Consider the following 26168-nt stretch of genomic DNA (forward strand, 5'->3'; position numbering starts at 1 on the left):
CACACAAATATCTCAGGAGTTGCCATAACGCAACAAATGAATAAACACATCTCTTGGGTTGCCTTAAGCAACAAATAAATATCTCTTGGGTTGCCTTAAGCAACAAATGACCTTTCAACAGGTCCTCTGCTTTTTATTCTCCTTTATAATCATAAATATGCAAGCGGGACAAAACCCACGTCCTTGCCAACAATTTTATAAACTGAATACCTTTCCTCAAAAGAATCAATGTAATTATCATGATAAGTTATCATTCTCATTATCCATCTCCAGTTACATATTCTTATACAATATCTCTCTTTTTCTTTGTTCAATCATGTTGTACAAACTTTATGACTTCCACTTTTGCAACCTCTTAACTCGAACCAATTTTAAAACTATTTTCTAGTTTAATTTTCTTTCAAAAGACTCAAGAAAATTATTTATTTTAAATTCGCTAAATACTTATCAAAACATTACCCTCTTACTAAAAGTAACCAAATAAAACTCTTTTTCAAGTTTACTAACTTCCCAAAGACCAAAAACCATCTCTCTTTATCATTCATATTCAAATATTATATAATCATTAAACTTTAAAAAAAATAATCCTTTATTTCAAACCCCAGGCATAACTCTCTTCATATTGAATAAATCTCAAAACATAACTTCTTTTATAAATAATTCAAACTTAAAACATAAACCTTTCCTTGGTAATTTAATTTCAAAATAATATAATTCTTTTCTTACCTAAATAAAATTGTTTTCATAATAAATTCAGCCCATACATAATACTTTAATCAATAGATAAAACTTAAATAACATAACTTTCCAAATCCAAACCTTCTAAAATAACTTTTTCAAGTAAAACCTCAGATTTTACAAAATTCCGACGGCACCTCCCCTAAAACTCGGACTTAGCCACCCTTACGGGTTCCCTCTTTCTAAACAAATCACCAGCCCTTTTCTCAATAATTTTCAAACAGACAATTCTTAATCAATCAGATATTCGCATTTCATAATAATTAGCAAATCAATCATACTCCACAATTTCTGCTAATCCATCAATCCAATCTCACCATTTCATATTTACTTTTCACTTATCATAAAATCCTTTTAAAATTAAATACAATCAACTAGTAATCCCAAAAAAAATTAGCCTTTCATAATTTTTAATTAATGCCATTTACTCTTTAGCAAAGTTACTATTTTGTTTTAAAGAGTCAGACTTGAAGAGAATGATTTGGTAATCAAACTTCAATCTTTTAACAGTTCTCAATCTTAATTCTAATTAATCATGACTCAACTTTAACAATCATCAAAGCCAATTCTAATTAGTCACAAGTTAATTTCACAGCCATTCCGATACATCAGATAACTAAAAATAGCAAGAAACACTTACTCTCAATAACCAGAATACAGCCACACAATTCAACTAATTCAGTATAATCACATAGAATCAAAACTTTTCAACAATTCCATCAAAATCAGAGAAAACAATATCAATTACAACTTCAAACACTCACAACAAAGCCCAAAGACATTCACAGCCATAACCTGAATTCAATAATCCAAATTTCACAACCTCAAACCAAGCTTATTTCTATCAATTAGTCTCTTATAACAACAAAACCAATTATATTCACAGCAGCAATCCAAACTAAATTCATCAATTATCCATTCAACAGCTGTTCAACAATTAACTTGGCATATTTCAGTTTAATAAGTTACACTAAATTAATCATTATTCACAACAGCATCTAAGTTCAATCACAGCTCAGAATATTCACAACGACTAACTAATTTCAAATGTATTTCAAGTCATTCATGTTAATTAAGAAATTCTTAACTATTGTTAACCATTTGCACTTATAACTTTGTAGGCATTCTAAATTAAAAACGTTAAATCCCCTACCTCGGTGTCACTACTTGCAGAGATCAAACGTGATGAACCCCTTTTTATTTTTCATTCACATCAGTAACGGTAGCTTCAACCTCCACCGGTGTTAACAGCAGCAGCTGCATCAACCAGACAACATCTCTGATGGCGACAGAGGCTCAGGCAGCTATGAGAACGAGGACCAGAAGCAGATCCGAGCAAGCCTCCCTTCCAAACCTCCAAAAGCAACACCAGTTCCAACAAGGCTCGACGGTGGTAGCGGTTGACTTCAGTGCTGGCGACACCGGGCAGAACGGTAACGGTAAAAGCTCGGCGCGGTGGCTGGTCTTTAGCAGTGGTGGCGACAACAATGATCCTAGTTTCTCCTCTTCGTGTTCTTCTCTTCCTGTAGTAATTGCTGCATCAACATCACAAGCCCAAAGAGCAGGGAGTAGCAAAGCTCAGCCACTGTGAAGCAGGGCAGCACAACAGCGGCCAAGCATAGCCCCTCAAACGGCAGTAGTTTCGACGAAAACGGCACCGACGACGCGAGCACGGCTAGGCATGGTGGTTGAACCCCAGCTTAGCCTCCGAGCTCTCTGTCTCCTCTGTTCCCGAGTTCCATCTCTTTGACTTTGCTATAAGTAGCGGCGGTTGGCTCTGTGACGAGGACGACGGCGGCGCAGTGAGGGCGACGGCGGCGATGCGACGGCAGCTACCTGACACGGCGCCTTCTCCCTCCCAATCTAGTTTGCACTCGTCTCTCCCTTTCTCCCCTGGCTCCCTCTGTGAATGTCCTCTCCTCACAAAATGGCGGCAGCGTCGTGGAGCTTCGTCGGTAGTGACGCGGGTAGCAGCTCGCGGGGCTGACGACGGCGACGGCGCAGAAACGACGGCTCTAGCAAGGCGACTGGACGGCTCTCTCTCTCCGCGGTTCCGTTTCCGACGATGGCTCAGCAGCAATGACCGGTGGTGACACGTGACGGAGGTGGCGACGACGTCTCCCTCCTCTCCGATTCCAAGCCCTCTGTTCTCCCTTTTCATTTCTCTGTTTCTTTCTTTTGTTTGTGCGTGTTGTGTTTAGGAAGAAAGGGGGGTGGGGTACGGCTGAGGGATGGTGAGGGTGGAAGGGTTAGGGTTTGAAATTAGGAATTAGGGTTTCTGATTCAATTTGGGAATTAGGGTTAGAAATTAGGGATTTTATAAAAGAATATGGATAGATATGAATAGATATTTTGATAAAATTGAAGGGTAGAGTAATTTTAAAATCAAATATACTCTATTAAAAATATTTAGAAACATTATTTATCAACATATTTCTAGGCTCAATCAATTATTTCTAATTTAAAATATAAAATGAACATATTAATCACATGTTTATAAAATATAACTTAAAATCAATATTAATTATTCAAATTAAATGATATAACCTTTTATCAAAACTCTAATTTTCAATTTGTGTAGAATAGCTAATTATAATAAAAATTGTACTTGAACATTAATTAACTTAAACTTAAAGTATTTATAAAAATCAAACTAATCATTTCTAATAAATTAATCTCTAAGAGTACAAATTAATAAAATAGAACATAATTTAATAAAAATTACTTAAATTGAACAGTACAATTCTTTCTTATTTTTTAATTACTAAAATTATAATTTCAATTATACCAAATATCTAATAAAGTTTATATAAAAATTCTAATTAATTTAAACTTTAATTATCATGAAACTCTATTTAATTACCTTTAGCAAAATAATTTTCTTAAAATAAATCACAAATAACTAATTATTTGATTTTCAAAAACTAGGGTTGTTACATCACGCGTTCGCATCAAGCACGTGCACGCGTCATCTTGCAGAACTCCAATCCACGCGTATGCGTCAGACACGCGTGAGCCATGCGTGCGCCATGCGTGCGCGTCGATGCTCGCTGGTTATCTCCTTAGTTTCTAGTGTTCCTTCCATTTTTGCAAGCTTTCTCTCTATTCTCTAAGCCATTCCTGCCCTATAAAGCCTGAAACACTTAATACACGGATCACGGTATCAGATGGTATAAAGGAGAATTAAAATACACAAATTAAAGATTCTAGGAAGCAAGTTTTCAACCATAGATCAAGACTAGGAAGGAATTGTAAAACCATGTAATTAGTATGAATAAGTGAGTAAAGAATTGATAAAAACTACTCAATTGAGCACAAGATAAACCGTAAAATAGTACTTTATCAATCTCCCCACACTTAAACATTAGCATGTCCTCATGCTAAGCTCAAAGAGACAAAAGGAATGAATGGGGGAAAGTAAGACTCATGAAATGCAACCTATATATGAATGCAACTATATGCTAAGAAGGTTCTATCTACTTGGTCAAAAGTAAACAAGTTCTTCAAGATAAAAATAGATCAGATTCCATTAATTCAAATCATACAATAAAAGACAAGTAAACTTGTAAGAAGATAGCTCATGAAAGCAGGGAACATAGAATTAAGCATTGAACCCTTATTGGTAGTGTATATCACTCCAATCTCTCAAGTGTCTAGGGTTAATCACTCTACTCTTCTCTAGTCATGCTTTCTAAACTTTGTTCTTCCTCTAACCAATCAACAATTGTTTAGTATACGAATGCAAACATCATGAGGTCTTTTCAGGGTTGTAATGGGGCTAAGGTAAGGGTGAGGCTGCTATATGTATGGCCTAGTGAGCTGAAATATAAATCTTTAATTAACCTAAGCTTTCACCTAACATACACATACTCTAAAATTATGCCTAGCTACCCAAAATTCCCACTTTTGCATTACATACTCATGCATCAACTCTTCTTTTAATTTTATCACATATGCATTGATCTTTTCATTAACTTAACTTAGCATTGGGGTAATTTTGTCCCCTTATTTATTTACTTGTTTATTGAATATTTTTGGATTTTTATTTTTTATTTTTTTATTTTTTTATTTATTTTTTTAAATAGAAAAAATAAACATAACTTATCAATGCACATGCATTTTTAATTTTTCTGGTCTCACATGAGTAGGTACCCAAATTTTCAATATTTTATCAATTCAATTCAACACTTTCTAATCAACCCAAGTTCCTACGGTTCCCCACACTTAATTGATACACAATCTCTATCTTAAACTAACCAAAGATTCAATTGGGGTAATTAATTATTTTTCCGCTTAAGGCTAGTGATGTGGTAAAATATAGAACAAATGAAGATTAAAAGGCTCAAAGTGGCTAACAAGGGTGATTTAAAAGGGTACGCTTATTTTGGGATAAGTGAGCAAAAACAAGTGACGGCCTCAATCATATGTATGCATGTAAATACACTAAACAATGGACATATAGAATGGAACAAAATATAGATTGCAATCATAGAGAAGGAAACACACAAGAATAAAATATTATGGTTAAATAATGTAACCACGTAATTAAGCTCATGTCTCACAGGTTGTGTGTTCTTAGCTTTAAACCATGTTCCAATTTACAATCTTCAAACAAGTTTAACAAAAAATTTTTGATTTAAATTAGTAAAATTTTTCAAAAAATAGGGTCTTAAAAAGAAACTTATTACTTAAACCAAGTAGTGGTAGAATATGCACAAAATCAAGTAAACATGCAATGAAACATGCAAATGCAACAATGAACTAACAAATAAAATAAAACATTGGTGTTGAGAAGAAAATAACTAACCCACGGAAGTCGGTATCGACCTCCCCACACTTAAATGTTGCACCGTCCTCGGTGCATGCTAAGATGTGCAAGTGGACGGGTTTCTCCAACTGACGCTTTTCTCCAAAGATTGTGCAGATGGACTTGTTTGTTTGCCCATTAAGAAGTTTTTTTTTCTCCCATCCTGGTGGCCATCCTGAAAGAAAATGGGAAGAAAAGTAACCTAAAAACAAAGATAGAAAATAAATAAAATATGGTTGGGTTAATGCCAAATAATGATAGTCTCAGTTACATGGTAGCTACAACATGCAATTGAGAAAACAGTGGAACCAAAATGGCATATCAATGTTGCAAAAATTTGCAACAAAGGGGAAGAGATAGTAGGTAATGAAAGACAGTATAAACTTATGTCAATGCAAAAGTAATACAAGTATCATAAAAGATTAGCATTTATTTAAATAATATTACCCAATAGTGTAAAACAAGTCACTAAGCACCAAAATAATACCAAAAAAGATACAACAGTTGAATAAGAACATTTAACACCAATGGTAAAATAATAAACGTAGAAAAAAATATGCACAAAATTAAAATGCAATGAATGAAAGAATGCAAATAAATGAAGTAAAATAGAATGAAAGTGAAGAAGGATGAGAAGTTAAAAGGATGAAGAAGAAGAAAATAAGAAAGGAGGAAGAAAGAAAGAGAAAACAGAGAAGAAATGAGAGGAAAATGAAAAACGGGACGTGACACGCGCGCGGGCATCACGCGTACGCGTGGGTGGTTTGGAAGCACAAGGACGCGCACGCGTCAGGGAGGCATACGTGTGGGTCAGTTTGTGCCTCTAGCACAGTTTCCGCGCGAGGGTAGCACAACCCTCTGTTCAGCATGCTTTTACGCTAATTTTCATGCCCACGCGTACGCGTCGCTGACGCTCACGCGTGGGTTGAACTTTTTGCAGGGGACGAGTACGCGTGAGGTACGCGTACGCATGGGGTGGCTTGTGCACCATGCACCCCTCCCGCGCGTCTCTCGCGTAACTCTCTGTTCAGGGCGCACACAGAAACGACGCGTACGCGTCGTAGACGCTCGTGCGTCAATTCCCCCCCCCCCCTTTTTTTGAAAAATATAGAATGCACAATGCAGATGCGGATGCAGACATTATGAATGAACACTAAGAAAAATAGAATAAAATAAAACTAAGAATAAAACAAAACAAAATAAAGCTAAGACTGAAAATGAACGATCATACCATGGTGGGTATCAACCTCTTCCTCTTGGTAGCTTTCTTCCAATTCGATCTCTTCTTCATTGTTCACCAAGGGCATGGGAGGTTGTGCTTCCTCTTCTTTAATCTCTATGTCAAGTCTAATGGGAGATGATTCAAATGTAGATAAGAATTTATCAATGATTGAATCCATCTCTTGATCATCCCCTTCAAAGTCTTCAACCATGATATGCCTTGGATGTTGTACACCCTCCTTAACATCAAATTCAAACTCCTTGGAAGGGGCTCTATGACTGGGCTTTCTCATGGACGTTCCGCATCTCCTAAATCTTCAACCACTACCTCTTTAATGATTACGGCCTCCTCCAATTGTTCCAATACAAAGTGATGCTGCTCACTGTCCATCGGAGTTTCTAGTTTCTCCTTCATGTTACGTTCTTCATTAGATTCTCCACATGAAGCCATGGGGGTTCCTTGAGTGTCCGAACGTCGGGAAGCTAATTGATTTATCGCTTGCTCCAGTTGATGAAGGGTTGCATGAAATTTATCCACTATTTCCTTGAGACGATCCTGTGATTCTTGGGTCACTTGAATTGCATGATTAAGATCATATGGCTCTTGGGTCGGTGGATATGGACATGGTGCATATGGAAGTGGTGGTTCTTGGGAGTAATTGGATTCGAATTGGGGTGGATAAGGGTTAGGGTCATATGGAGGTGAATGGTTGTAGGTGGCTTGTGAGTATGGTGGTTTAAAGGTATGTTGGGGAGGTGGTTCATAAGCATATGGTAGGGCTTGTTGGTAACTACAAGGGGGTCCACCATATTCATCATCTTGGTACGCACCTCGGAATGGCTCTTGACCATAGTAATTTGGTGGAGGTTGGTTGTCACGAAAAGGTCCACCATAACTATTGTCTTGGTATGCATTGTATGATGGTCGTTGTCCATGGGACCTTGGAAGGTGTTGCTGCCGAAAGGGTTGATCAGATCCTCATGGCTCCTCCCATCTTTGATTGTTTCGACCTGGATGCATGTTCCTGTTATAGCTTTCATTCCTTACAACAACATTGGAACCAAACTTAAAGCCAGAGGGGTGAGAACTCATAGTAGCTAATAAAAATTAAAAACAAAAACAAAAACAAATAAACAAGCAAAAAGCAAATATTTACAATAACCAATAATAAGACACACAATTGCAATTCCCCGGCAACGGCGCCATTTTTTACGAACAGACTTTTGTGTGGTCTAGAATTTCACAAATAAAGTCTCATTGTAAGTATAGTTCTAAACCAACAAAGAATTCTTTCGTACAAAAGTTTTGGTTGTCACTTAAGCAAACACAATAAAATTTATAACCAAAGTATTTAAACCTCGGGTCGTCTCTCAAGGAATTGCAGGGAAGTATGATTTATTATTGGTTATGGAAAAAATGTATTTTTTTGGTTTTTGAAATAAGGAACAAGTAATTTAAATGACAAGAAAAATAAATTAATAATTAAGAAGACTCTTGGCAAGGTATGAGAACTAGAAATCCCATCTCAGTTATCCTTATCAGGTGTGATGAGAATTGTTTATTGCTCCCACTTAGTTAACCCTTACTAAATAAAGAAAAGTCAAGTGGACTAATCAATTTGATTCCTCAAGTCCTAGTCAACTCCTATGGAAAGACTAGCTTTAGAGGGATCCAAATTAATTAGCAAATTCCAATTTTCAATCAATAGTTGAGTTTGACAACTCAAGTGTCACCAATTACTCAACCAATGCCAAAAGGGGAAAAATCCAAATTATTTATATCATAAATAGAAGAAAGCAATTATAAATCTGAATTACCTCAAATTGCATTAAATAAAGAAATCAATTCTAACATGGAGTTCATAAACCAAATTTAGAGAATAAACAAACTAAAGTAATAGAACAAATAAAAGTAGAAGAGAAAGTAAATTAAAGGAATATTGAACCTTGAATTGGGAAGAAGAAGAAATCCTAATCCTAATAGAAATTCTAAATCCTAAAACCTAAGAGAGAGGAGAGAGCCTCTCTCTCTAGAAAACTACATCTAAAACCTAAAATTGTGAATAATGAATGTTGTGTTGATGAATGAATGGATTACCCCACTTTATAGCCTCTAATCTGTGTTTTCTGGGCCGAAAACTGGGTCAAAACGTGGCCCAAAATCGTCCCCAGTGTATTCTGTTAATTCTGCAGATCGCACATGTCATGCATACGCGTCAGTCATGCGTACGCGTTAGTCATGCGTACGCATCGCTAGTCGTTTTGGCGTGTCACGCGTTCGCATCAAGCACGCGCACGCGTCATCTTACAGAACTCCAATCCACGCGTACGCGTCAGGCACGCGCACGCGTCGCTGGAAATTTCTTCATATCGCGCGCACGCGTGAGCCATGCGTGTGTGTCGATGCTCGCTGGTTATCTCCTTAGTTTCTTGTGTTCCTTCCATTTTTGCAAGCTTCCTCTCCATTCTCTAAGCCATTCCTACCCTATAAAGCGTGAAACACTTAACACACGGATCACGACATCGGATGGTATTAAGAAGAATTAAAATACACAAATTAAAGATTCTAGGAAGCAAGTTTTCAACCATAGATCAAGACTATGAAGGAATTGTAAAACCATGCAATTAGTTTGAATAAGTGACTAAAGAATTGATAAAAACAACTCAATTGAGCACAAGATAAACCATAAAATAGTGGTTTATCAAGCTACATTACACGACCATAACAAGTCGGTCTCAAAGGAGGTAAGAGAAAAAGTAATGTTCAGTTGGTTGAGAAAATAGTCATAGGCATAGAAGAAAGGACGTTCCCCCTGGGTCAGGACAGGAAAGCAAACCCTTTCATCAGAGTCAGGCACTACCAATTCATAGCTTTTTTCCTGATCTCTATTACTACAGATTTGGTGATGTTTTCTAAGCTCCGCGCAGAACTTAGAATTAACTACAGAAACATACATCAGGACAAGGGAGTCCAGCCAGTCGGACATACCCTTAGGGACCTTGGAAGATGTCTCGACAATATTTCTGCGAGAAGACATGGTCAACTAGTCCTACAGCAAGAAAAAGAAAATGGATTACTAACCAAAAATAGCTCGGGCAAAATAAAAAAAATCAACTTGGACGAAACATGACTCAAGCATACAAAAAGTAAAAGAAAAACCCCAAGACGCACACCAAGGTCCAGGGGCATCCTTTGGAGGCAGTAACAGAGTAAGGACTCAGAAAAATCTACAAGGCTACATCCCAACAAATCTCTCAACAAAGAAAATAATCCTCTTCCAAAAAGTCACAAATCAAAAGGTCTATCAGCAAAGAAAGATCTCAAAATCAAAACAAGGCAAAAAGAAACTAGCAAAAGGCACAATCTTCTTCAGAATTAAGTAGTTCATAAGCCTCAGTAACGACATGCAGATTCAAAATAAAAAAGTTACAAATCAGAAAATAATAAAGTCATGCAAAAACCCTAAAAACACCGAACGCAAAAAGGATCATTCAAAATTGAAGAGACTCCCAGAGCACACATTACAACGATAAGTAGATGCACGACAAACGCAGAAATCAAAGTAAGATCAAAACTTTGCAAGTACAAAATAGTGCGGAAGGAATGAAAAAGAAAGAAAACCAACCTGCAAAAACGATGAACGCTGAAGTGGTTGAAGGCAGGAAGCGAAACCAGGAATCACCTTTCGAACAAATGAAGCACCAACAACTACCAATGGTGTCACAGATAGAAGCATGAAAATGTGAAAACAAAAGTTCCAAGAGAACAAAGAAGCACAAATGAAACGGAAGAATAAAAGAGAAAGGGGGAAGTTATAGCGACCAAGAGAAAGAGAAACAGAAAAGAGAAAGTTTTTTATGTAATTCAAAATGAAACGAGAAAGCGGGAGACGAAGGAAACGGAACATTAAGAAGTTAATGGGGGCATTAAAAACCTCGCACATTCCCAAGGCAAGGAACACCTGTTATCAAAATTAAAGAAAAAGAAAAAACGCTTTGTATCCAAAGGGAAACTCTACAAAGAAGAAATCGACAATGCTCGAGCTCGGCTTCCCCAGAGAAAGATTGAAGTCCTCAAAAAGGAAGACCACACTCGAGCAGGGGAACTGTTCATACCCTGGGTCGAGATGTCCGACCCAGGACGATCGACGACAAGCCGAACAACCTCTACAGGTTAGGACTATCCGACCTCTTCTCAAAGAGCTCGGCCAAATCACCAGGAAAAGCCCAAAAAGGGCCCAAACAGAGGAACACAACCCAAATCCAAAGGCAACCCAAGCCTATAGAGATAAGGGCGGTTCCCTTGAAGATAAGATGACTTCACTCAAGGATAATATAAGATAAGATAAGATAACTATCTTATCTCCAGAAAGATCACTCCTCATCATTATAAATGCACTGGAGCACCGAGGTATAACTCACACTCTGATTCTACACCAATACCTGCTTAATACCCTTGCTAACTTAAGCATCGGAGTCCCTTGCAAGTACCACCACCCTCCGGTGAGAAAGGATCAATAGCCAGCCAGTCCAACAAAGTCAGACACGTCGGCTCCGGCCACCACCCACAAGCCGGATGCGTCATCTCCGACCAGCATAGAAGATCTCGTCCGAGATCGACCCATAGTTTCAGGTAACCCTCGGAACACCCACCTATCCCCACCCACCTCAAAATCAAATTTCCCACCCAAACCCACCCTATGGCCAAAACCTAACCTACCCCCATTCTATAAATACCCCTCTTTATAACCCTTCATACACACACCTCTCATCCCCTAATATACCCCACAGGGCCGAGTCCTCTCTCTCCCTTTTCCCTCCTTCTATTTTCTTCTTTTTCTACTCCATTCTTTTCTTTACTTTATTTTTTGCTCGAGGACGACCAAAGTTTTAAGTTTAGTGTTGGAAAAGCATAGCTTTTTTTCTTTCCATTACCATTCATGGCACCCAAGGTTGGAGACTCCTCTAGAAAGAGGAAAGGAAAGACAATAGCCTATCCCTCTGAATCTTGGAAGATGGACAGATTCATCATCAAAGCCCACCAAGACCACTTCTATGAAGTAATAGCAGAGAAGAAAGTGATCCCTGAGGTCCCTTTCATGATCAAGAAGAACGAGTATCCGAAAATCCGAAGAAAGATCCAGAGAAGAGGTTGGGAAGTCCTAACCAATCCCATTCAAGATGTTGGGATTCTCATGGTGAAGGAGTCCTATGCTAATGCATGGGTTACTAAAAACCATGACACTAGTGTGAACCCAAATCCAAGGAATTAGATCACCATGGTCCGAGCAAGAATCTTATATTTCAGCCCGAAAAGTGTGAGGTTGGCATTCAACTTGCCTCTAATGCAAGGAGATCCTCATCCTTACACTAGGAGAGTTAACTTTGATCAGAGATTGGATCAAGTTCTCTCAGATATCTGTGTGGAAGGAGCATAGTGGAAAAGGGATTCCAAAGGCAAGCCCATTCAACTAAGAAGGGTTGACCTTAAGCCCCTAGCTAGAGGATGGTTGGAATTCATCCAAAGATCCATCATCCCCACTAGCAATTTGTCAGAAGTGACTATCGACAGAGCCATCATGATCCATTGCATTATGATTGGAACTGAGGTGGAAGTACATGAGGTGATTCCTCAAGAATTATACAAGGTAGCTGAGAAGCCTCACATCAATGCAAGGTTGGCATTCCTACACCTCATCTGTCACTTATGCAATTCAGCTGGAATTGTCATTAATGGAGATATCTCCATTGGGGAGGATAAGCCCATCACTAAGTAGCGGATGGAGCACACTAGAGAGCATGCACAAGAACCTATGCATCCGCTTCAGTATGAGATCCCTGAGATGCCTCAAGGGATGTATTTTCCTCCCTAAAGCTATTGGGATCAATGGCAAACTTCTCTTAGAGAACTGAGCACTAACATGGAGGAATTGAGGATAGAGCATCAAGAGCATGCTACCACCCTCAATGAAATAAGAGAAGATCAAAGAGCCATTAGAGAAGACCAAAGGGCTATGAGGGAAGAGCAAAAAAGGCAAAGGAGTCAGATAGAAGAGATCAAGCATCACATTGGATCCTCAAGGAGGAGCACTAGCTGCCACCATTAAAGGTCGACTCGTTCTCTTTTACTTCCTTTCCTTTTCTATTTTTCTGTTATGTTATTGTTTTCTTGTTCTAGTTGCATGATCATTTGCATTAATGTCTTTAAGTTGTAAAATGTTACATATATCTCTCACCTTGCTTAAAAAAAATTATTGAAAAGAACTGAGAGATGCATGAATTTCAAGTTTAAAATAAGAGTAGTTTAATTATGTTGATATGATGTCATTTGCTTTTGTTTTCTGAATGTATGACTAAACAGTGCATATTTGAAGTTGAAATTTTAGAATATTGGCTCTTAAAAGAATAAGAAAAAAGGAAAATATTATTGATAATCTAAAAAATCTAAAAATTGATTCTTGAAGCAGGAAAAAACAGCAAAAAGGAAAGAAAAAAATTATTATGCATGCGAAAAAAAGAAAGAAAAATGGAAAAAAGAAAAAAAAAATAAAAAGCAAAAAAATCCATTACTGCCCAAAAATGCAGGAAAAGAAGGGCAGATTGAAAAAGCCAGTAACCCTTTAAACCGAAAGGCAAGGGCAAAAGGATCCAAGGCTTTGAGCATTAATGGATAGGAGGGCCCAAAGGAATAAAATCCTGGCCTCAGCGACTAAACCAAGCTATCCCAAACCATGTGCTTGTATCCGGTGGTAATATTGGAAAACAAGGTGCTTAGGGTCACAGCCAAGACTCAGAAAGCTGTGTTCAAAAATCAAAATAAGCTTAACTAGGAAAGTTAATAATATCATCTGGATTCTAAGTTCCTAAAGATGCCAACTATTCTAAGTTTCAATGGATAGTGTGATGCCAAAATTATTCAGAAGCAAAAACCTACTAAGTCCCGCTCATCTGATTGTAACTAAGCTTCATTTGAAACTTAGAGATTTATTGTATCTTAATTTTCTTTTCTATCCTACTGTGTTTTTAGTTGCTTGGGGACAAGCAATAATTTAAGTTTGGTGTTGTGACGAGCGGATATTTTATACGCTTTTTGGCATCATTTTCATGTAGTTTTTAGAATGTTTTGTTTAGTTTTTGTTAAGTTTTAATAGATTTTAATGTTAAATTCACATTTTTTTATTCTACTATGATTTTTTGTGTTTTATACAATTTTAAGTATTTTCTGGCTAAAATTGAGGAGCTGGAGCAAAGGTCTGATTCAGAGACAGAGAAAGCACTACAGATGTTGTCTAGATATGACCTCCTTGCACTCGGAAGAGCTTTTCTGGAGCTATAAAATTTAAAATAGAGCACTCTCAATGGCTATGGAAAGCTAACTTCCAGAGCATTCCAAAACTGTATAATAGTCTATACTTTGCTCCGGATTAGAAGGCCCAAAATTGGCGTCCAACGCCAACTTCCTGCGCCTTCCTAGCGTCCAGCGCTCAAAGAGCAAAGACCAGCGTCCAAACGCCGAAAGAGGACCCCCTAGCTGGTGTTCCATGCTCAAGAGACCTCATAGCATGTGGATCTCATCAAAGCTCAGCCCAAACACTCACCAAGTGGGCCCCAGAGATTTTAAAACTAAATAGATTGTTTTACCCTTACGAGTCATCTGTTTAGTATTTAAGGGATTAGATTTATGTAATTCAAAAAATCTTTTTTACCTTCTTCAAACCTTTAAACATTATTTTTGAGTTTTACTTGTATTTTACTTCAGTATGACTTTCTAAACCTCCTAGGTTGAGGGGAGGAGCCCTGCTGAGTCCTATGAATTAATAAAAGTATTACTATTTCTTCTTTGATCCGTGTTTGATTTACTTCTAAGATGTATATCCACTCTTCATCGTGGTGAATAGGATGGTCGAACAATCAGCTCTGTTCATCACATTAAGATGAACGTGCCTGACAAAGCCCAAAGCCCTGACAATTGATTGATTTACTACTCTCTTTAATTTCCCTGCACCCAAAGCCCTTTACATTTGATGCAGTTTATTTTTCCCGTAATTTAAGTTTCTTGCTCTTTAAGTTTCTGTCAATTTACTTTTTGCAATTTACATTCTCCAGCAATTTACATTCTGTCAAGTCAATTTCCACTCAAATCACCAACTGTTAGCTTGACTAAATTTATCACCTCACTAAAGTTGCTTGATCCATCAATCCCTGTGGGATCGACCTCACTCACATGAGTTTTACTACTTGATGCGGCCTGGTACACTTGCCGGTTAGTTTGTGTGGAATCCGACTTTTCCTTATCAAGTTTTTGGCACCGTTGGTGGGGATTGATTTAGATCAATAGTGATTAAGTGGGTAATAAGTATAGATTAAGCATTTTCTTTGTTTTTGTCATTTAAATTCTTTTTAATTTTCTATTTTCTGCTGATACTAAGGTGTTTGTGTTATTGCCTAACTAAGAAATTCTCATCTGTGACATGAATTTCAATTTTCATTGGTGATTATGTTTTACAAAATTCAAATAGAGTTCACCTCAACTTTTGATCAAATATATTTCATGGGATATTGCCCACCATCACAAAATGACTATTCTAATGGTGGCTGGGAATATCACTAAGAAATAACAGATTATGAGCAATCCACCCAGTGGGGATATGCTCCAGAGCCACAAAATGATCAAGACAATTTCATGGGATACTGCCCAACACCACAAAATGATTCATGTCATTATGCTAATGGTGGATGGGAGTATCAACAAGGAATGATAGAGTATGAACACCTCCCAGAGACACAAAATGAGTCCTATTTTGATGAATCTAACAACTACTCATATTGTGGCTGGGAGGGTCAAAACCAAAGAGATTTTAATGCTCCATATTCTAATCAGCAAGAGACATTATCTCTTAATTATGCTTTCAATAAATTCATGCAAGATTGCTCCCCATGACTACAAAATGATCCACACTGTGATGAATTCAACAATTACTCAAGTTGTGGGTGGAAGGATCAAAATTAAAGAGCATTCAATAGTCCATACTCTACTTATCAAGAGCCATTATTGATTGAGCAAACCTTCAACTCATTTATGCAAAATTGTCCAACCTCACCTCACAGTTTTTCATATGAAAATTCTTCATCACTTGACTATGCGTCAGCACAAAATTCCTTTCGAAACTCACAACCCATACAAACTTCCCTGAACCAAAGATTCTCAAAGCTGGAGTCCATGCTTGAAAGATATGAAGAGGAAACGAGAAAATCTTGGGAAGAACAAGAGGCCTCTTTCAAAAACATCGAAGTGCTTTTAGACCAAATGTTGAGTACAAAGGAGGAAGTGGAAGAGCAAGAAGAAGAGGCCCCTATATCAAGTGAAACTTCGGAGAATGAGGAGATGAAGGTATGTGAGCCTAGGATTTTATATCCACAGAGGCTACTTGAGTTGACAGAGGAACATGCAGACTCACTCCCAAAGGACTTAGTGGAATATCATGTAGAAGAAAGGGAGGAAGTCAATCAAGGGAATCCATACTCAAGTGAAACAGAAAGTTGCATAGAAGAAGGGTTCATTGAACCACCAATTCAAGAGGCTTTTGATGAAGAGCACACTCGAACCATCACACAACACCCAAGTTTTGATATCCAAGAAGTGAAGGCAACCAACAAGAGCACCGAAGAGAGGATTGTGACCAAGACACACTTGAACATATCAAGGAAGAGGAAAAGGTCAACAGTAAATTGATTTTTAAGAACACATTGCAACCCTCAACATGACTAGTCAATCACTCTAAACAATCAGAGAAGCTATTTAACAATTGTTTAGTTCCTAGTTCATACTCTGTTTTATTAAATTGATTAGTTTTTAGTTCATAGTTTATCTTCTTAATAAAAGCACTTGATGATTCTTGCATGTATTCAATCTGTTGCATTAGGCAAGGAACTAAGTTTGGTGTTCCCACACCAACTTAGGTCTAGAAAATCACAAGCATATATGCATGCTAACCATCTTTCAAGTTCTTGGGGAACAAGTAACTTCTAATAAATTTACAGGGATTCAATCAATCTCTTTGAAGAACTATGCACCATCATTCAAGGACACAGAAGAAAACAAAAGTTATAGATGGTGATGACAAAAGGAGAGCCAGAAGACATCACCAAGAGGTTGTATTGTCACATGAAAACCCTATTAACCAGAATTGAATGTCTTCCAATAAAGGCTATACTTCTCTCTGTCTTCATTCATTTTTCTTGCTTGGGGACAAGCAAGATTTAAGTTTGGTGTTGTGATGACAAGTCATTTTTTGCATGTTTTACTAGCAATTTTCATTAGTTTTTATTTGGTTTTCATGCATTTCTTAGGCAATAAGTAAGTGTTTGGATGAGAAATTCATGTTTGTCTTTATTCAATCAAACATTGTTAAATTGGTGCATTTTCATAAGATTTATGCAAGAATTTTTAGATGATATGAATTATACAAGATTTGATGATTATGCCAAGGCTTTGATGTATCTGTTTGGTTCATGACAGGTAAGAAAGAAGCAGAGAAGTGGAAAAGAACACTGCGTTCCTCACCAAGAAAGTTTTGCTAGCGACGCGTATGCGTGGGTGACGCGCACGCGTCGAAGTGGAGATTTGTGGAAGACCACGCGTATGCATGCATGACGCGTACGCGTGGATACGAGGAGCGTTCTTCAGCCAAGAGTGCTACGTTCTCTTTCAATGAGCGCCTGTGACACTTTCGAAATTGGGACTGGAGATTTGCCACCGATGCATACACATGCATGACGCGTACGCGTGGGTGCGATAATGGTGATGAACGGCACAAATACATAGACGAAGCTGCAGCGTGGAAAGTAACATGGTTCAATCCACGCGTACGCATGTATGACGCATACGCACAGAGTAGAGTTCTCGACACGAATGCTACGCTCTCCTTAAGAACGCTAACGGCGACGCGTACGCGTGGGTGACGCATACGCGTCCATGTGCCAAAATGCAAGGGACGCGCACACGTATAGGATGCATACGCGTGGGTGCTTGAGTGCTCCGTTTTCCCAAAGAATGCTTGATGTCAGGCATTTTGGCCAGTTTCACTGACCTTTTCTTTACTGTTTTTAAGGTAGTTTCATGCATTTTCTTAGGAAATAAGCTAGTTTTGGGTAGATATTCACTTACATCTTGATTCAAGCAAACATTGTGCACTTCAACATTGTCACCCAACATTGTCACTAACGTTGGAAGCAACCACATATCCCCAAGAAGCCACGTTAACTCCCACGTTAACCTAGTTAACGTGGAAGTTAACGTGAAGAAGAAGAAGTTGTCGACAACGTTAGTGACACCAAACATTGTCACTAACGTTGCCAACACAAGCCACAAAGAACCACGTTAACTCCCACGTTAACTTAGTTAACGTGGTAGTTAACGTGGGCAAAAGTCCCACCTGGCAGCTTGACCATGCCTTCTTCAAACAAGAATAACTTGAGCCACAAAACTCTAAATGAGGTGATTCCAGTGGCATTGGAAAGTAGGATTCCAGAGCTTTCCAAGAATATATGGCACTACATGGTTGACACTAAATTTGAGGGAGAAAACCTGCCCCGAAAGTGCAATGATGAACATGGTATCAACCTGTATTAAGGCCAACTGACCTCTTCATCTTCCAAGAAGTGTAACTCGAGTTGTAGAGCTCCAAATGATGAGCTTCCAAAGGCATTGGAAAGTAGACATCTAGGGCTTTCCAAAAATGTATAATAGTATGGGGTGGACACTAAGTTTGAGCTTCAGAAACAGGAAAATTGCTAGCGTTATTGGCAATCAACATTTCCAATAACGTTGGCATATATGCCAACGACCATATCCACTTCAAAGGAGCATAACTTGAGCTACAGAGGTCCAATTGAGGTGATTCCAGTTGCGTTAGAAAGCTGACATTCAGAGCTTTCCAACGATATATAATACTCTATAGTGGGCATGAAATTTGAGCACAAACAAGAGGCATCTTTTAAGCCCCAAAAACACCAACTGGGCAGCAAGTGCAATGTTAGCCACAATAACTTTAGCACTAACGCCACACTTGTAGCGTTAGTATGGCTAACTTTAGCACTAACTTTAGTACCTGGGCTTCAACTTAACTCACTTCTCTCTCAAATCCACTTCAAAGCTCAAGCAAGTAAGCCCACAATTGTCAACCAATCAAGACCACAAGAAGCATCTAGAATAGAAATTTTTATTTTATTGTAATTTGCTTTTATTTAGGAGAGCCTATATAAAGGCCTTAGTTTTTACATTCAAGGCATTCTGGAATTCTAGAAATTGAAGGAAGGGGGAGAGAGTGAAGTTCAATTTGAACTTCTGTGAATTGGCACACTCCAAGGGGAGTGGGTCTTCGGACCCCTCCCCTCAACCACTCTTCTTCCTTTTCTCTTCTTTTCTTTTCCTAGTAGTAGTTTTTCTTTTAGTTGTAATTTTTATTTATGAATGTTAAATTTTCAATTTCAGTTTTTATCTTCATCTTTACTCTTCTGCACTTTCTTTCTTTTCTATTTTGGTAGAGCAATGATCAACTAACTCTTTACATTGGGTTAGGGAGCTCTGTTGTAATTTGATGGATCAATACTAATCTTCATTATTCTTCTTCTATCTTTCCTCTTGATTTTACTTGAAAGCTTTCGATCTTCATCCAATTGAGTAGTTATCTTGGAAGAGAAGCTATTCAGACTTGGATCTCTTTTTAACCTTGGAAGAGGAATGAAGAGATCAAGCTAGAAATGCTTTCTCATGCTGGACCAAATTGGGTTTGGATGGGTATGTGACTATAACCCTCTCAATACATGGTTTGGAAAATGCATGTGGTATAATCAGTGACCATACTTCATCTCTTCTCATGAGCAATTGACCAAGGAATTGGCTATTGATCAAGATTTGAGAGATTGAATTGCAAGAAATTGTAATTCAATCACTTAAGATTGCCAAGGAGATCAATGAGTGCATTGATTGAGGAAGAGATGAAAATGAACTTGATCCGGAGAATTGCAACATCTCCTAAGCCCAATGAACTCCCCATCTCTGATCTTACCCATTCTCTTTAATTTCTGCCATTTACTTTTATGAGCAAATCCCCCATTCCCATTTACAATTCTGCAATTTATTTTCAGTCATTTACTTCCAGTCCTTTAATTCTAGCATTTACTTTTCTGTTATTTACATTCCCGCCATTTTATTTTCTGCAACTCTCAACCCAAATCCTGGATTCGCTCAACTAGAACATTCTTCTAATTAAAGTTGCTTGATCAATCAATCCCTGTGGGATTTGACCTCACTCTATTGTGAGTTTTTACTTGATGACAACTTCGGTACACTTGCCAAAGGGAGATTTGTTGAGAGACAAGTTTTCCGTGCATCAATGCTATATTCTCCTGGAGCAGAATTGAAGTACAAATTAAAAGACCCTCTCTAGCTTGCTTCAACAGAGGCCAAGGGCTCACATCCAAGCACTGAAAGACCCATTTTGGGGATGAGAAGAAGAGCATAAATAGAAGAAGGTTTGAAGAAAAAGGAGGCTGAGGGCTTGGATACAGTAGGAGCAGAAGTAGGAGTAGGAGTAGGAGTACGGTAGGAGGCTCTGGTACCTGGAGGATTAGAGACTCCAGGGAATGTAGTGACTGATACACTTTTTCTTTTCTGCAATTTTGCATTTCAGTTGTATTAAATTTAGTTTAATTCTATTGCAATTTCAAGTTCCTGTATCTCTGCTCTTCTGTAATTCTACATTTCTGTTTTAATTTTCCTGCTTAAAGTGATGACCTATTGAACCCCAATCATTAGGGGGAGGAGCTCTATTATAATTCACATGATTGAGTAAATTTCTTCTTCTTATCAATTCATTTATGTAGCTATAGGATATCCTCTATCTTGATTGAGATTACTTTACTCTAGAAGGGGGTTTAAATCTGTTGAATGCTTGTGTGAGCCTCGGAAGGGGAATCATGAGCATTAGAACTGAGGCTCTATCCTTCACTACTCTCTTGATCAACACTATTCGGGAGGAATTGAGATCTTGAGAGTTATTGTGGCTTATGGATGAGAGACATGTACTTAATCTCTTCTCATGACAATTGGATCAAGGAATTGGCAAGATTGATTGTGATTCGAGAGATTGGATTGCTAAGGAATTGGGATCCAATCAATTTCAATCTGCCATAGATCTACTCATATGATTGAGAAAGGAGTTGAGACCCATTTTATTCATTGTGGATTACTATATCTCCAATCCCTAATGAATTTTTCCTTCTGTCAATTGTCTTTGGGTTCATTTCAATTGCTTGATTTACTGCTCTCTTTAATTTCCCTGCACCCAAAGCCCTTTACATTTGATGCAATTTAATTTTCCTGCAATTTAAGTTTCTTGCTCTTTAAGTTTCTGTCAATTTACTTTCTGTAATTTACATTCTCCAGCAATTTACATTCTGTCAAGTCAATTTCCACTCAAATCACCAACTGTTAGCTTGACTAAATTTATCACCTCACTAAAGTTGCTTGATCCATCAATCCCTGTGGGATAGACCTCACTCACGTGAGTTTTCCTACTTGATGCGACCCAGTACACTTGCCAGTTAGTTTGTGTGAAATCCAATTTTCCCTCATCATTGGTACAACAGTACGAAGGTGTGAGGATTCGTGCTACCAATGACTTGTGAGTCACTGAAGATGATGAGCTTCTGGACCCTGACCTCTTTTGCCATTCTTAGGCCGGCCAGCAGGGCTTCATATTCTGCTTGGTTGTTTGACGCGAGGAACTCAAACTTTAGGGATAGTTATATTTGGGTTCCTTGGTCACTTTCCAAGATGATGCCCGCCCTGCTCCCGGCTTTGTTTGAAGAGCCGTTGACATATAGGTTCCACGAGACGGGAGTTCTCAGGGTGTCGGTGTATTCGGGGACGTAGTCGGCTAGGTATTGGGACTTGATGGCGGTCTGAGCTTCGTATCTGAGATCGAACTCGGACAACTCGACTGCCCATTACCAGATTCTTCCTGCTAGGTTCGTCTTCTGTAGAATGTGCTTCATGGGTTGGTTGATGCGGACTTTGATGGTGTGGCCTTGAAAGTAAGGTCGGAGTCTTCTGGCTGTGAGTATGAGGGCGAAGGCAAATTTTTCTATTTTTTGGTAGTTTAGTTTGTTCTCTTGTAGGGATTTGCTAATGAAGTAGATGGGCTACTGCCCGTTGTTGTCTTCCCGAACTAGGACTGATGCTATCGCCCGACTTCCAAATGCCAGGTATAACACCAGTTCCTCTCCTTGCTTGGGTCGGGTCGGGATGGGTGGTTTCCCCAAGAACGATTTGAAGTCTTGGAAGGCTGATAAACCCCAATTTTGTGGTTTATATTGTGTTGATTTTAGGGGATTTTAGGCTCATAAACCCCTAATTTGTGCTTAAGAGTAAAAACATGCCTTTTAGGCCTTAAAATTGCTAATTTTATTTTACTTTAATTCCATTCGATGCCCTGATATGTTTGTTAAGTGATTTAAGGATTAGAAGGCAAAGATTGGGTTGAAGAAATGAAGAAAAAGCATGCAAAAATTGAGAATTCATGAAGAAATGAGGATTTGCTTAATTGAAGGCCACGTGCACGCGTCACCCACGCGTACGCGTGAGATGGAAATTCGCAAGTGACGCGTACGCATCACCCACGCGCACCCGTGACCTGAGAATCAGCAATCGACGCGTATGCATCATCCACGCGCACGCGTGATATTGGTCACGTTACTCACTTAAAGGCAAAACGCTAGGGGCAATTTCTGAGCTCAAGGAGGCCCAAATCCAACTCATTTCTGATGCTTTTGAACCCAAGGATGGCAAGGGATTGAGGAGGGAGAACTCATAGTGTAGTTTCATCATGTTGTAGGTAGAATTCTAGGGAGAGAAACTCATCCCTTCTCTCTAGCATTTAGGGTAGTTTAGGTTTAATTCTTGTTTTGATTTAGTTTTTCCTTTTAATTTCTTGTTATTACATCTTTGTTCTTCTAGTTCTTGTTGTTAATTTCCCTTTCATGTTGTTTTTATGTTGATACACTCTTGTTAGTTTTAATTTCCATCAATGCAATTTATGTTTTCTTGTTCTTATTGTTTAATTGAGTTGTTATTGTTGGTTTCTTGCTTGTGTTAGTTATGGATTTCATTAATTCTTGCATTTTGTGATATTTACTTTTATTGCACTCTAGGTGTTTGATAGAATGTTTTCACTAGTTATTGGGTAGTTTTCTTTACTCTTGGCCTAGGCTAAGGGAATTGGGTGACCTTGAGTCATTGGGTCTCAATGAATTTGTGATTTGAGAATCCTATGTGGTCAATTTGATAACCATTGACTCTAGCCTACTACTAAGTCAATTAGTAGTTAGGTTAGGACTTATAGATTGATGTTGATCAAGCCTATTTGATGTACTTAATGCTTAGAGGTAGACATTATACTTACTTCAAGCATAGGAGTAGACTAAAAGGGTTGGTCCCTCATAATTATCAATGTATGGTTTGTAGACAAGGATGGTAATCTCAATTACCTATGTCTAGCCAAGAGTTCTTCCTTTCTTTTATTGATTTTTGTTATTTACATTTCTTGTTCCTTATCACAAAAACCCCAAAATATTCTTTCATAGCCAATAATAAAGCACTTCATTGTGATTTCTTGGGAGAATGACCCGGGATTAATACTCTCGGTTATTTTATTGGGGTTGAACTAGTGACAACCATATTAAATTTGATTTGAGCATTGCTTGTCGGTTGGAAACTATACTTGCAACGAAGTTATTTCCTCTACCCGAGAAGAAATTCTTAGTCGACGGTTATGTTCTTTATCAAATTTTTGGTGCCATTGTAGGGGAATTGCAATGGTATTATATTATTGGCTATTGTGAATATGTAAATATGTTTACCTTTTGCTTGTTTGTTAGTTTTTGTTAGGTTTAGGACATTGTTGCTTATTTTTGTTAGCTTTTATTTTTATTTGCTACTGTGAGTTCTCATCCCTTTGGCTATGAGTTTGGTTACAACTATGTTGTAGGGAATGGAAGCTTCAATGAGAATGTGCATCAAGGGTGGAACAATCAAAGATGGGAGGAGCCTCAAGGGATTGATAAACCTTTTTGGCAACAACCCCCTCCGATCTATTATAGGTATAATTTCACTCCTAATGCATACCAATCTAATGTATGTTGTGACCCTCATTGTTATTGTCAACCACAACTACCACATATATATGACCTTTTCCCTCAACATAGCCCTCAAACACCTTACTCACAAGTCCCTTACCACTAAACACCTCCATATGACCCTCATCCTTATCCACCATACCAACCACCTTATAAGCCATATGAACCATACAAGGAACCACAATAATTCCAACACAATTACTCCCAAGAACTACCTCCATACACACCATCTCCATACCCTTACCAAGAAGAACCACCTTTCAATTATGAACCCTTTCCCCCAAACAATGAACCCTCTCTTAAACCACCTCCAATGGATGAATCTCTCCATGCCTTTATGCTAGAACAACAATGAGATATTAGCTCTTACCTCCAAAGGCAAGAAGAGACACAAATGGAGTTCAAGAAGATATAAGCCGTGCTTGCCACCGTGGCGGAAGCCGTTCGTAACATGGTCCCCTCCCGCCTAAGCCTATACGATTAAGGCACTCCCATTGTTGAATGTGGAGAAGCAATCAAGGAGCATAGTGAGGGAGTGAGTTTGGTGCTTCAAGGTTGAGAAGAGGAGTTGAAGCGAGGAGTGCAACAAGAGGAGAGGGTAGGGATGATTGAAAAGGAAGAAGTGGTTGAAGATCTAGGAGATGTTGGAAGTCCATGGGGATGTAGAATTAGAGAGCCCTTTTCCAAGAAGCTTGATGTTGATGTTGAAGAGGGTGCGCAACCTCCAAAGCATATCATGATTGAAGACTTTGAAGAGGTTGATCAAGATGGATTCAATCATTGAGGAATTCATATCTACAATTGAATCCTCTCCCATTGGGTTTGACATAGAGATTAAAGAAGAAGATACCTCACCTCCCATGTCCTTGGTAAGCAATGAAGAAGAGATTGAATTGGAAGGAAGCTACCAAGAGGATGAGGTTGAAATTGAAGAAGCTTACAAGGAGGTGGGAGTTGTCAAAGAAGAACATAAGGGAGTAGAGCTTGCAAGGACATTGGAGATACCTCTCCCCAAGCCACCACCATCCATTCTTTCATTCAAGTAGGTAAATCTCTCATCTCTATGCTTTATTATCCCACTTGAATATGGTTTGCTTGAGACGGATGGGCAACTTAGCTCTTTGTGACTTTAAGAGCAAAAAGGAGATGGTTATTGGTTGGAAACGTCACTCTAGGTTCATTATGGTTGGAAGCTCAAGGTTTAGGAGCAATGGTTGGTGTAGAGCAAGATTGCTTGGGTCTAAGAGGATGTTTGGTTGTCTTAATGAGAATTCTAAGAGCTTGCCACCTAATTGGAATAATGATGATCAACTTGAAGATGGGTGTAGAAACAAGATTTGGGATCTAGGCATATATGAAGATCAATTTTGGGAGCCCTTAGCTTGTGTGGAACTTCACCGAATCTTGGTGCCATCAATTTTAAGATTTGAAGCTTACTTGAAATCCAAGCATTGGTGGAAATTCAAGGATGAGTATAAGCACAAGCCACCATAACAAGGAGCCTTCCAAATGTCCAACTTAAGGACTTAAACCAAAATTTCTAGGTGGGAGACACCCCACCATGGTAAACACTTTCCATTCTCTTGTATATATAATCAATGAATGAATTGAGTTGCCATTGTTAGGTAGCTTTCTTCTTTGCATACTCTTGTTTTAGTGTTTTGGTTGCTAGTTTGTTTGATTAGATTTATGCCATAAGTTGTAAAATAGTTGTTGTTAATTTGTATATTACTTGAAGTGTAAGTTTTGTTTGTTTGATTTGAAAATCTTTCAAAAATCAAAAGATTTGTTGTTAAACTTGAATTTTGATTGTTTTAGAATGCTTGTAGAATAGGAGAGTACCCTGTTTATATTTTCATATGTTGAAAAAAGAAGGTGCATCCCATGTCGTAGCGTGGGCGACACTTACACGTCGTATGCCATATGGGGACTCCTGGTACAAAAACCAGAGAGTTGTGCAGGACTTGTGTTGCCTTCGTGCGAATAGCACAATCTGGACCCACGCGTATGCATGAGCGACGCTGACGCATCACCTGCACTTTCTGCGTTCCATGCGTACGCGTGGACGACGCTTACGCGTCGTTTGTCCCTGCTGTCTCCCACGCGCATGCGTGGGCGACGCTTACGCGTCGCTTCCGCGCCCTGTTTCTCCCCTGTTTTTTGTTTCTTTCTTCTTTTTTCTTCTTCTCTCATTCTTTCTTTC

The sequence above is a fragment of the Arachis hypogaea genome, chromosome 14 (assembly GCF_003086295.3).
Source record: "Arachis hypogaea cultivar Tifrunner chromosome 14, arahy.Tifrunner.gnm2.J5K5, whole genome shotgun sequence".
In the NCBI taxonomy this organism is placed as follows: domain Eukaryota; kingdom Viridiplantae; phylum Streptophyta; class Magnoliopsida; order Fabales; family Fabaceae; genus Arachis; species Arachis hypogaea.